We start from the raw sequence: 11831 nt of genomic DNA on the forward strand, positions 1-11831 counted from the left end.
AAGGGTTTCACATCATAAATTTATCATTGTTCCACTTCAGATACTGTAACTACATGGTAAGGGTTTCACATCATAAGTTCATTTCAAAATAGTTTATCATTCTCTTCCATGAGTTATAGTGATAATTTTAGAGTCTATCAGTATGAGGTCTAGTAATATGCACATGCCTAGTGAGTTAGCAGTGCACAGCAAGGCTTGCCTGGAGCTTGCGTTTCACCACAGTAGTATTTTGGGGAAAGATGGTAAACAAATTAATAGCCAAAATTCAAGAAGCTTTGCTTAGGGATAGAACACAATTACAATAGGATGCAACAGAGCATACCAATCCAGCAGACATTACATCCCGCAGCTTCCCAGGCTTCACATTCGTGATCAAGACAACATGGCGATTCTTCAAAAGCAAGGGCAAATATTTACATCAGAACACAGAATCATGTATAAGAGAGAAAAATGAACAAGAATCATTCAAGTTCATTGCTGCTGTTGACTACTTACAACAAGTTCATCTGGGCTGAAGAACTTCGCAAGACCACTAACAACTTGACGCACATTGCCATCTCCCAAATCTATCTCCTCCACCAGAAGACTGCAAAGATAACCAGTTGGAATGTCAGAAAGAAGACTGACAAATAAACAGAGGACCTTTTTACAGGTGTTGGAAATTTATTGTACCTGTCAGCTGATGGGTGCTTCCATGCTTTGCGAATAACGCCGACCTGTATATTCAGGATACTAACACTGCACTCAGAATCCTTTTCTGCACTTTTCTGTGGAGCTTTATCTGCAGCTGCCTCTGTTGCTTTGCCGGCAGTTTTCTCTTGGACTTTCTTTTTATCCCCAGAAGGTTTGTTGTTTTTGGCAGAAGCAGGATTTGCCTTATCCCCAGGGATCTTATTCTGACAAGAATCAACACAGCAAAGAAACTCACCAACTAATAGAAAATGACATATTGTACAAGAAATAAGTTCTGATAATGGTGTACAAACATGAAAATCAACACCACAACAAACAACAACAACAACAACAACATGAAAATCAACACCGCTATGCAGAAGTTGTACTCCCTCCGATAAGTGTTGCAGTTTTGAACTAAGGTTAGTTCAAAACTACGACACTTATTAATGGATCGGAGGGAGTACATAACCAAACATTTTAATACTTACAGTCTTTCATGTTCTCTGGTGTATTGCACAAGTGGCTACATGAATCAGAACAAAGGGTATGTTTAGTTTGGTGCCCAAATTTGCTCGACCAAAATTTTGGCAGCCTATGATATTCTGGGTCTTGCTTGTTTAGTTGCCAAAATATTGGCTGCCCATGAAAGCTAACCTGCTCTCCTTCCATTAATATCTTGCCAAAACTTTGGTCAACAAAGGGTCAAGTAGTCTGATAGTATTACCGGTCTTTTGGGCAGCCAATGGCTGGAAAAAATTAATAGGCCTATGATATAGCAATAGCATCAACCAAACATATCCTATAGTTTACCATGCATTACTAAGGCCAGAAATGCAGTAAAATGGTAAAGTTCCAGCCAAATCTTCACAGCACGATGTACCACGAGTGCCTTCTACAAATAATAACAGTCCAGAAATATCAATAACTAATGTGGATCAGTACCTCCCCTGCAGCCTTTTTGGAGTCAGCAGCTCCATCTGACTTATCCGCAACCTTCTGTCCTGCAACAGCTTTCTTGGAATTTGGTTCACCATCTCCTTTATCAGCTTTCTTTGGGTGCTGTCAAGTAGAATTAAGAAATGGTATGGTTATTTTTATGATTTAAACATAATCATTTTGATAGACATTTTGAGGATAGTTGAAAGAAACAGTGTATCAGTGATTTATCAATTCTCTGAAGATTAATGTTTTCGCACTTTAGTAGTACTAACAACAGTATAGTATTGGTTAGATTCTACAAATGTAAACAAGCACTTATTTAGCAGATCAAGCACAAATTTGATCTTGTAACACAGTAATTAGCAACAGCATGCTACAGGGATAATTTCCCATACAGTTTTATATGAAGTAAATTAATTTAGAAGGAAAACATAAAATACTTCCAGATCACCAAAAAATTACTTACAGAAGGTGCAGGTGCAGGTGGGTTGAAGATAGATTTGGTCAAGTTTATCTTTTGCAGCATCGTACCAAAATCAACAACATTCTGCATCAAGCAGTAAATTCACATGAGATGATATAAATGCCTGACAATGTGGGCATAATATTAACAACAATCTGGTATTTATTTTTTAGAAGAGACTCCCACCAGCATAAAGCTATGGTTATAAAATGATACTAAAATAACTGCCCAGCTACAAATTACAATATAAACCATGAGTTAGTGTCGAAAGGTGTAAAAGCCAGTTTTACGGAAGTGTGCTGGGTAGGCTTCAAATATCAGATAAAATTGATAGTTGAAAACATGGCTATTTCCAAGATCTGGTCCAGTAATTTCAGATATGAGATTAAAATGACATCATTGAATGGGCATAGTGACTGATAAGAAATGAGACGGAAAACATTGGAGATGTATTTAGTTCTGTGTTGGCAAGAAACTCAAATCTATATGGATTTGATTCTTTGATTCTAGAAGAGATGGTGTGTACAGCCCACAGGAACAAGATAAGACAAAAAATAGATGCCATTATAAAAAAAAGATCCATCTCAAACCTGAATGTAGTCCATCCACCGCAATATATTTGGATATTTCTGCAACTCACTGTCACTAAGATGACACTGAAAAAAGCAATGTACAATTAGAACTTGGGGAAGTAAATGTCTGAAAAGGCATATCTATTGAGTAGTAAGACAGTGACCACAAAAATACATCCCAAATGAAGATATGACGGTGTTCATGTAAATGGGTAAAGTTATAACATACATACCATGAAAACATGCACGGTTGCAAACACAATAATGTCCGCCGCTGATGGTTTGAAACCAGCTTAATAGTACCGACATCTGGGACAAATGTTGATTCAAATTACCAAGTAACGCATGCTGTTCTCCATCAGTTAGAACAAAATTGCTGGAGAACTCAACCCACTTCTTGACCTACCAATGAAGAAAAGGAGATTGTGTAAGAGTACATAAGCAGTAGTGAACAGAATTAATGTACATTGCACATACATGCAAAAACAGTTACCTCATCCTGCGGTGAGGTCACGATATGTGAGAATAGGCTCGCAATATCATTCTCCTTGACAAGTGTACTGGATATGCTATTCTGTAATATTCAGCAGATAAATTAGCAACTGTTTCTAGCAATAAAACTCCATGCAAATAAAGCTTGATAAGAGTGAGAAGGGCAAAATTTGTTCATAAGAAGTAGCAAATTACGAAAGATAACACGGTCATTGTTTTAAGGCGTCCTGCCTTGGACGCTTAGGCGATAAGGCGCCCGGGCAGCACCTTACAACTATGCCCGCCTTAGGCGCTTAGGCGTCGCCTAGGCGCTAGAGCGGGTGGTGCTCGCCTTAGGTCGCCTTACCGCCTTAAAAACAATGATCACGGTACATAGTACGCATCAAAGTTTGCACATTGTGCACTACACATGTTGGTCCAGGGACCAGGGGTACCCAAAATAGAAGTCATCCCTAAGTTACTCAATTAGTGCCATATCAGACCATGGCCAGCCACCAGAAGAAAAAAATGAGGCAAATGTTTTGAACAAGAGAATACACTACTCCATAAAAATTAAGATATATGACAGAGACTATGCCAAGGAGCAAGGGCATATGCTGCATGTGGTGAAGGCCTCTTTACATCTAAGTATCAAAAATATTGGAGGTCCAGTGTTTCAAGCTTCATCTTTGCAACAAAACTATTGAACTCAGTATGTTCTAGCCATGTGCCAGATGGTAGCCACAGAATATGATCTAACTAGGCTACTCAATTCCTTGTCACATTCTTGGCAATCAAACAAGCACCTTTCAGCGATTAGTATAACAAGCATAAGAACAAGAATGTTCTGTTCCAACCCGATTGATAACAATTACTCCGTAACCAGAGAGAAGTACGCAGCCATATTAACTAGGATATTTAGCGCGAAAGATGTATGTTGGATGTCTATAGCTCTTGCATATTAACATATGTTTGACCAAATATAGTTCTACCTCTTTATCTTGCACAAAACATACGAGTAACTTGACATTCTGAACTTATTTAGACAACTCACTTATTTAACAAATTATGTATTCCGTAACGTATTATTTTTGCACAGCAAAACAATCTCGATAGCAAAACGGACCCCTAACGGGAGAATCTTCATAATATAACAGGTATTATTCAGGCCCCTAACTGATCCAGCAATTTAACTGTAGGTAACTTAGATATCTTCACTTTCCCCAACCAAATCATGTATAAAATCGCCATGCCTAAATTCCACAACGCAGCATAATAACAACATGAGATTTAAGCCACGATACTATGCAAACTTAATTATCGGTGAACTAACCATTCCCAGAGCCCCACAAATCTGCAATTAAAAAATCTCAGCCCGCGCCTGTAAGAATGAAAATCACGCCCACATGACTAGTAAACAGCAAACACGGAACACTATCGCTCCGAGCCTCCGAAGCAACAGAAATCAGAACCCAAAGGTTTTAAGAGTGGAAGAATGGAGGGGCTAACCGGATCGAGGTTCAGGTGCTTGCAGAGCGCGTACGACATGGCCTGCTTGCTCTGGCGTGAAGTCCGCCGCCGCCGCCGCCATTAGCAGGTCGAGCTTTTTTCCACGGACAAAGGAGTGATAGGGGAAGTGGAGAAGAGGGATGGTTTAGGGTCTAGTCATTTTGGGCCGCTGGTCCCTTTTTCCTATGTTAAATTTGGACTGTACTGACGCTTTATTTTTATGGGCTCAGAATATCCTCATGGGCCTTACCAAATGATGGCCCACGCGCGCACCGTGCATGGGCCGGAGCAGCACGTAACATGACCGAGCGGTGTGGATAGCAAAGCAACAGCTGGACGTGAATGCTTTTTCTTTTTTTGGAAAAACTAGCACCCACACGTGTGGCATCTTACACATCGCCCACACACTTTCATCACCACTCATTTTGCCACGTAGAAACAGATGACATCAGCAGAAATCTTTTTGTTTTTGGCTTAAAAATGTTTTATCTCCTAATTAAAAAATCAAAATAAAAATCCGTTTTCATCATTAAATCCGTCTTGACGAGATCTTCAAAACTGGACCCCATGTTGATATGTTTCGATGAAAAAAAATTGCCCAAGTCATGATGTTTACACTATAGTTGCCATAATGTTTAAACTAAAGTTGCCATGTGGCAATTTTAATTTTTTATGATTGTAATTCTAGTACTTTAACCATGAAAATTATTTTTTGTATGAACCATGACAATTTTAAGTGCATGTATCATGGCAATTTTAGTTTATGGTTCATGGCAAGTCTAGTTTCTTAATTTCCTGATTTATAATATATCAAAATTTACTTTTAAATGTAGAAGAAAATAGCTGAAACATGTCATGGCAATTTCAGTGTAAACATCATGTCAATTCATGTGCAATAGATATGGCAACTTTTAACTCAAAAAAAAATTATCGAAATATATTGATATGGGATCTAGTTTCGAAGATCTCGTCGCGAGGGATTTAATGGTGAAACCGGATCTTCAATCGAATTTTTCATTTAAGAGATAAAACATTTTAAAAACTGAAAATCCAAAAAGATTCTCACATGCATGCATGCGGTGATGTGACGCAGTCCGTGTGTTATAGAGCGTGTGGACGGTTTTGGTTCCAACCACACGTGTGAGCGTTAGCGTTGTCCTTCTTTTTTGAGGGGGCGCCTTTTAGGCACTTTATTGATTGAAGAAGGAGGACATCTATTTGTACTTCCTATTTCTCAAAAAAAAATCTATACTTCCTCCGGTCATTTTTGGTTCGCATATAAGATTTGTCCGAAGCCAAACCTCGTAAACTTTGACCAAGTTTATTAAAAAAATATCAACATTCAGAATGTGAAATCAACAACATTAGATGCGTCATGACTTTAGTTTTCATATTGTATAAATTTAGCATTGTAGATGTTAATATTTTTTCATATAAAATATGGTTAAATTTTACGAAGTTTGACTTCAGACAATTCTTATATGCAAAGTAAAAAGGACCGGAGGGAGTATGGTGCAACCCCTCAAAAAAATATTTGTACACTGCAAGGCAGTGAAGGAAGTGTGAAGTGCCATGTGAAAGGAAGTTGTCAGGATGAAGCTCGAGACCTATCACCGAAAATGGAGGACCGCGTGCAAATTTGATAGTTCTGGTGAGAATGGTGGAATGAGAGGAACCGAATCAGGAAGAATGAAGGAAGGGTGCACCCAGAGGAGATCGCACATCGAACATATGTGGCCACCATGGAATATTGGGAAGTTGTCGGAAAACCTAAGCAGAATCCGCCAAATGAGAAGGAGAAATGGAGGCCGCCTGAAGTTGATGTGTTGGAGTTTAATATAGATGGGGCTCATGCCAGGGAGCTCAAAGTCTGCATGGGCGGTAATTGCCCGAGACCATAATGGGGATGTAGTTGCATGCATGGCTGGCAAAGTTGAGCATGTATCTACTGCTTTCGCAGCAAAGCTTCACGCGGCAGCGGCAGATGTGGAGGTAGCCTCGCATCTCGGGGGGTATGAATCTGCATCGAGACTGATTCCCAGCTCCTACATGTAGCCCTACGATAATTGCACCAAGCTTCCATGGTTACGCATCAGCCCTGGAGGACCCAAAGATCTAGATGCGGCTTTGGTCCTCAAAATGTGATGTTACTACATGTAAGAGGGGGGTGATACGTCCATTTTGTATCATACTTTTATATTGATATTTATTACATTATGGGCTGTTATTACACATTATATCATAATACTTATGCCTTTTCTCTCTTATTTTATAAGGTTTACATGAAGAGGGAGAATGCCGGCAGCTGGAATTCTGGACTGTAAAAGGAGCAAATATTATAGACCTATTCTGCACAACTCCAAAAGTCCTGAAACTTCACGGAGAATATTTTCGGGAATATATAAAAAATATTGGTCAAAGAAAGCACCAAAGGGAAGCCATCAGCCAGCCACAAGGGTGGAGGGCGCGCCCCCCGTCCTTGTGGGCCCCCTGGCGGGCCTCTGACGTCCATCTTCTGCTATATGGTGTGTTTTGACCTGAAAAAATCAGAAGGAACCTTTCGGGACGAAGCGCCGCCATCTCGAGATGGAACCTGGGCAGAACCAATCTAGAGTTCCGGCGGAGCTGTTCTGCTGGGGAAACTTCCCTCCGGGAGGGGGAAATTGAAGCCATCGTCATCACCAACGATCCTTTCATCGAGAGGGGGTCAATCTCCATCAACATCTTCACCAGCACCATCTCCTCTCAAACCCTAGTTCATCTCTTGTATCCGATATCTGTCTCAAAACCTCAGATTGGTACCTCTGGGTTGCTAGTAGTGTTGATTACTCCTTGTAGTTGATTCTAGTTGGTTTATCCGATGGAAGATTATATTTTCAGATCCTTAATGATAATTAATTATCCTCTGATTATGATTATGAATACGCTTTGTGAGTAGTTACGTTTGTTCCTTAGGACATGGGAGAAGTCTTGTTATAAGTAATCATGTGAATTTGGTATTCGTTCGATATTTTGATGAGATGTATGTTGTCTTTCCTCTAGTGGTGTTATGTGAACGTCGACTACATGACACTTCATCATGATTTGGGCCTAGGGAAAGGCATTGGGAAGTAATAAGTAGATGATGGGTTGCTAGAGTGACAGAAGCTTAAACCCTAGTTTATGTGTTGCTTCGTAAGGGGCTGATTTGGATCCATATATTTCATGCTATGGTTAGGTTTACCTTAATTCTTCTTTCGTAGCTGCAGATGCTTGCGAGAGGGGTTAATCATAAGTGGGAGGCTTGTCCAAGGAAGGGCAGCACCCAAGCACTGATCCACCCACATACCAAATTATCAAAGTAACGAACGTGAATCACATGAGCATGATGAAAACTAGCTTGACAATAATTCTCATGTGTCCTCGGGAGCGCTTTGCTTTATATAAGAGTTCATCCAGGCTTGTCCTTTGCTACAAAAAGGATTGGGCCACCTTGCTGCACCTTGTTTACTTTTGTTACTTGTTACTCGTTACGGTCACACAACTATCTGTTACCGATAATTTCAGTGCTTGTAGAGAATACTTTGCTGAAAACCACTTGTCATTTCCTTCTGCTCCTCGTTGGGTTCGACACTCTTACTTATCAAAAGGACTATGATAGATCCCCTATACTTGTGGGTCATCAAGACTCTTTTCTGGCGCCGTTGCTGGGGAGTGAAGCGCCTTTGGTAAGTGGAATTTGGTAAGGAAACATTTATATAGTATGCTGAAATTTACTGTCACTTGTTACTATGGAAAGTAATCCTTTGAGGGGATTGTTCGAGGTATCTTCACCTCAACCGAAAGAGCAAAGAGTTGCTCCTCAACCTACTGCACCTACTGAAAATATTTATTATGAAATTCCTTCGGGTATGATAAAGAAACTGCCAACTAATCCTTATGCAGGAGATGGAACATTACATCCCGATATGCACCTAATCTATGTGGATGAAGTTTGTGGATTATTTAAGCTTGCAGGTATGCCCGAGGATGTTGTCAAGAAGTAGGCCTTCCCTTTATCTTTGAAGGGAAGGCATTGACATGGTATAGGCTATGTGATGATATTGGATCATGGAACTACAACCGATTGAAATTGGAATTTCATCAGAAGTTTTATCCTATGCATCTGGTTCATCGTGATCGGAATTATATATATAATTTTTGGCCTCGTGAAGGAGAAATTATCGCTCAAGCCTGGGGAGGCTTAAGTTAATTTTATATTCATGCCCCAATCATGAGCTCTCAAGAGAAATTATTGTTCAAAAATTTTATACTTGGCTTTCTCATAATGATCGATCCATGCTCGATACTTCTTGTGTTGGTTCTTTTATGAAGAAGGATATTGAATCCAAATGGGATTTATTGGAAAGAATTAAACGCAACTCTGAAGATTGGGAACTCGACGAAGGTAAGGAGTCAGGTATAAAACTTAAGTTTGATTGTGTTAGAAAAATTATGGATACCGATGCTTTTCATGATTTTAGCACTAAATATGGACTTGACTCTGAGATAGTAGCTTCTTTATGTGAATCCTTTGCTACTCATGTTGATCTCCCTGAGGAAAAGTGGTTTAAATATCATCCTCCCATCAAAGTTAAAGTAGTTGAACCTATTAAAGTTGAAGAAGAAACTATTCACTGGTGCGCGTCGGTGCTATACAAACGGTTTTTAACCCCTTTCCCCAACGGCATTCAGAACCATCGCCAAGTGAGTGTTGGCGATAGGGGGGTCCTTCCCACACGACCCAGAAATCGTCCGGGATAGGCCCTCCTGGGACACAGGCTGGGGCCATGTGCGATCGGGCAAGGCATCGAAACCCAATCATTTCCGTAGGTATGTACACCCCACACGGTAATTCGAGAAAAACATTTCCAGAGGTATGTACATCCCACACGGTGAATCTTAGAAAATCATTTCTGTAGGTATGTACATCCCACATGGTCAATCCAAGGAATACGTTTCCGTTCTTATGTACATCCCACATAATCAATCCAGGGAAAACGTTTCCGTTCGTACGTACATCCCACACAGTTTTATGTGTAGGATCATGTGTGAAAGGTGTAACTGTCACACACGATCTGCCTTGGTTAACTGTTTGCTTTTATCAACTATATCACACACGATTTGATGAAGAAAATCGTGTGGCATTGGGCTATGCCATCGCAAACGTTTTACTGCTAGAACCGTTTGCAAAGGTCCATGACACATTTAGCAGGTTTATTAGTTTACAATTAATAATATCAGGATTACGCAAATTCACATTTCATATTGAACAGTTGTTTGCCATTTTCATATCAGGCACATAAATATATTATAACATTACAGTACGGTATCTACATGAAAACAGCACGGTACAATATATAGCTAGTTCAACTTCATAAGAACAATATATTCATTTGCCTAATCGAGATCATCCAGGCTCGTCTTATCCACCTCTGCTTTTAGTTCAGTAAGAACCCGTTTTGCACGGGCCAACTGGAAAATTGCCTCCTCCTTCGCCAACATCATCTTAGCAAAGTCTGATTTAAAAAATCTGAGCTCATTCTCCACCTTCAACTTTTTATCCTGCATCTTCAAATATTCTTCAGCGTTGACAACAGTTTCTCTAAGCCTACGTCTGTTCTCTCCCTCATACATGCTCCAGAGCTTCGCTAGGCACATCTTCAAAGACTGTGGGCACTCTTGATCAACCCACTCCAAGAACACTTCCATTCATCCTATAATATTTAAAACTAGATCAGTAACAATTGTAGGGGAAATGGGTTTATAGCAACATAGAAATCACCAATGCTTATTTTGAAAATCTGAAGGAACATGTTAATTATGACATATCTTCTCAAAAAGATCAATGTGCAAATGAATTAATTGCTACTGAGACAACAACCAAATTCTGGAACATCGGAAGCTATAATTAACTACAACGACGCTACAAGTTCTTATTCATGTACAATAAATAACAAATTGAACATTTTATGAGGAATGTAAATATAACTGCAACAACATAGCAACAGTGTTTGGGTGACAGCAAATTGATACTAACAGGTGTGTACACGCAAAAATTTAGTAACATAGAACTAATAGCACTAAGGTCGTCCACTATGTATGCCAAAACTGGGGTAAAGACAACTGTTGCTACATCTCGCACTGGTGCCCTGCACTGGCGAGCCGATGCAGCAGAAAAAAAATCAGGGACTCGGACTCCGGAGCACGTAGTTGCTCCGATGCCCAATTCCTTCGTGCCATAAAGATTTAGTGTTTTACTGCTTGGCTGCTCGGATGTGTGGACCAAAGTTGGCTGCACAAACTGCTGAAGTGGTGCTAAATAATTTTCTAATGGCACCGCTGATGAGATGGCAACAATTTAAGACACTAGGTATAAACTGTGGCACCGTCTTAGGATGCGTTTGGTTGAAGGTGTGGTATGAATGGGTTGGGACCGTGATAGTGTCTGAATCACATCTAACAAATGATTTGTAACAACGAAAGAGGGTCTAACCTTCTCTGCACATGCCAGAAACTTCCTCCCACTGTCCACAGATTCAAACACAACTAGCTTCACGCATGGAGATTGATGGTGACAACGAGCACATAGATCTTCAGCCACCCTGCTACATTCGTTGCCACTGATGGTCCTAGGGAGCTACAAGAGGAAGAAATTACTCAAATCGACCGCTGTGTAAAAATCCTTCATTCCAAGTAATAGCCCGAGAGAGAGAAGAGAGGCATACCAGGGTGGTGAAGGTGTCGTCGCCGGAGGAGGAACCGCTGGAGAGGTCTTTTGAAGAAGACTATGGCGACCCCAGCGGTAGGATGCGAGACGGCGAGAGCGAGGAAGCAGCTATAGCTTAGGAAGGAAAGAAGGAAGGAGGAAACATGGGAAATGTGACTTGTGGTCGGGGAGAAAAGGGTGTGGGGAAGGGGGCGAGGGTAGATATTTTGGCGGTAGGCCAAAATTTTATAAATGTGAAGGGAAACTTTGCGCGCGGTGCCGCCGGACCATTCACTTTGAACGATTGTGTGCATCGCAAACGATTCTTCTGCTTTACGCGTATGGGATGAGTTTGATAATTCAGATTTTGGTGAAAATTTCCCCGGGTACGTCATTGTATAATTTAACATCGCTTAATAATTTGGGCACACAAAAGAGCGTACAGCAGATAGACCACACTTACCGAATCGAGCAA

At 40.5% G+C, this 11831-nt stretch overlaps 1 pseudogene; it reads right to left on the minus strand.

Moving 5' to 3' along the window:
• Positions 1–250: 250 nt before the first annotated feature.
• On the minus strand, positions 251–4774 carry LOC125547003 (annotated as a pseudogene).
• Positions 4775–11831: the final 7057 nt, after the last annotated feature.

The sequence above is a fragment of the Triticum urartu genome, chromosome 3 (genome assembly GCF_003073215.2).
Source record: "Triticum urartu cultivar G1812 chromosome 3, Tu2.1, whole genome shotgun sequence".
In the NCBI taxonomy this organism is placed as follows: Eukaryota; Viridiplantae; Streptophyta; class Magnoliopsida; order Poales; family Poaceae; genus Triticum; species Triticum urartu.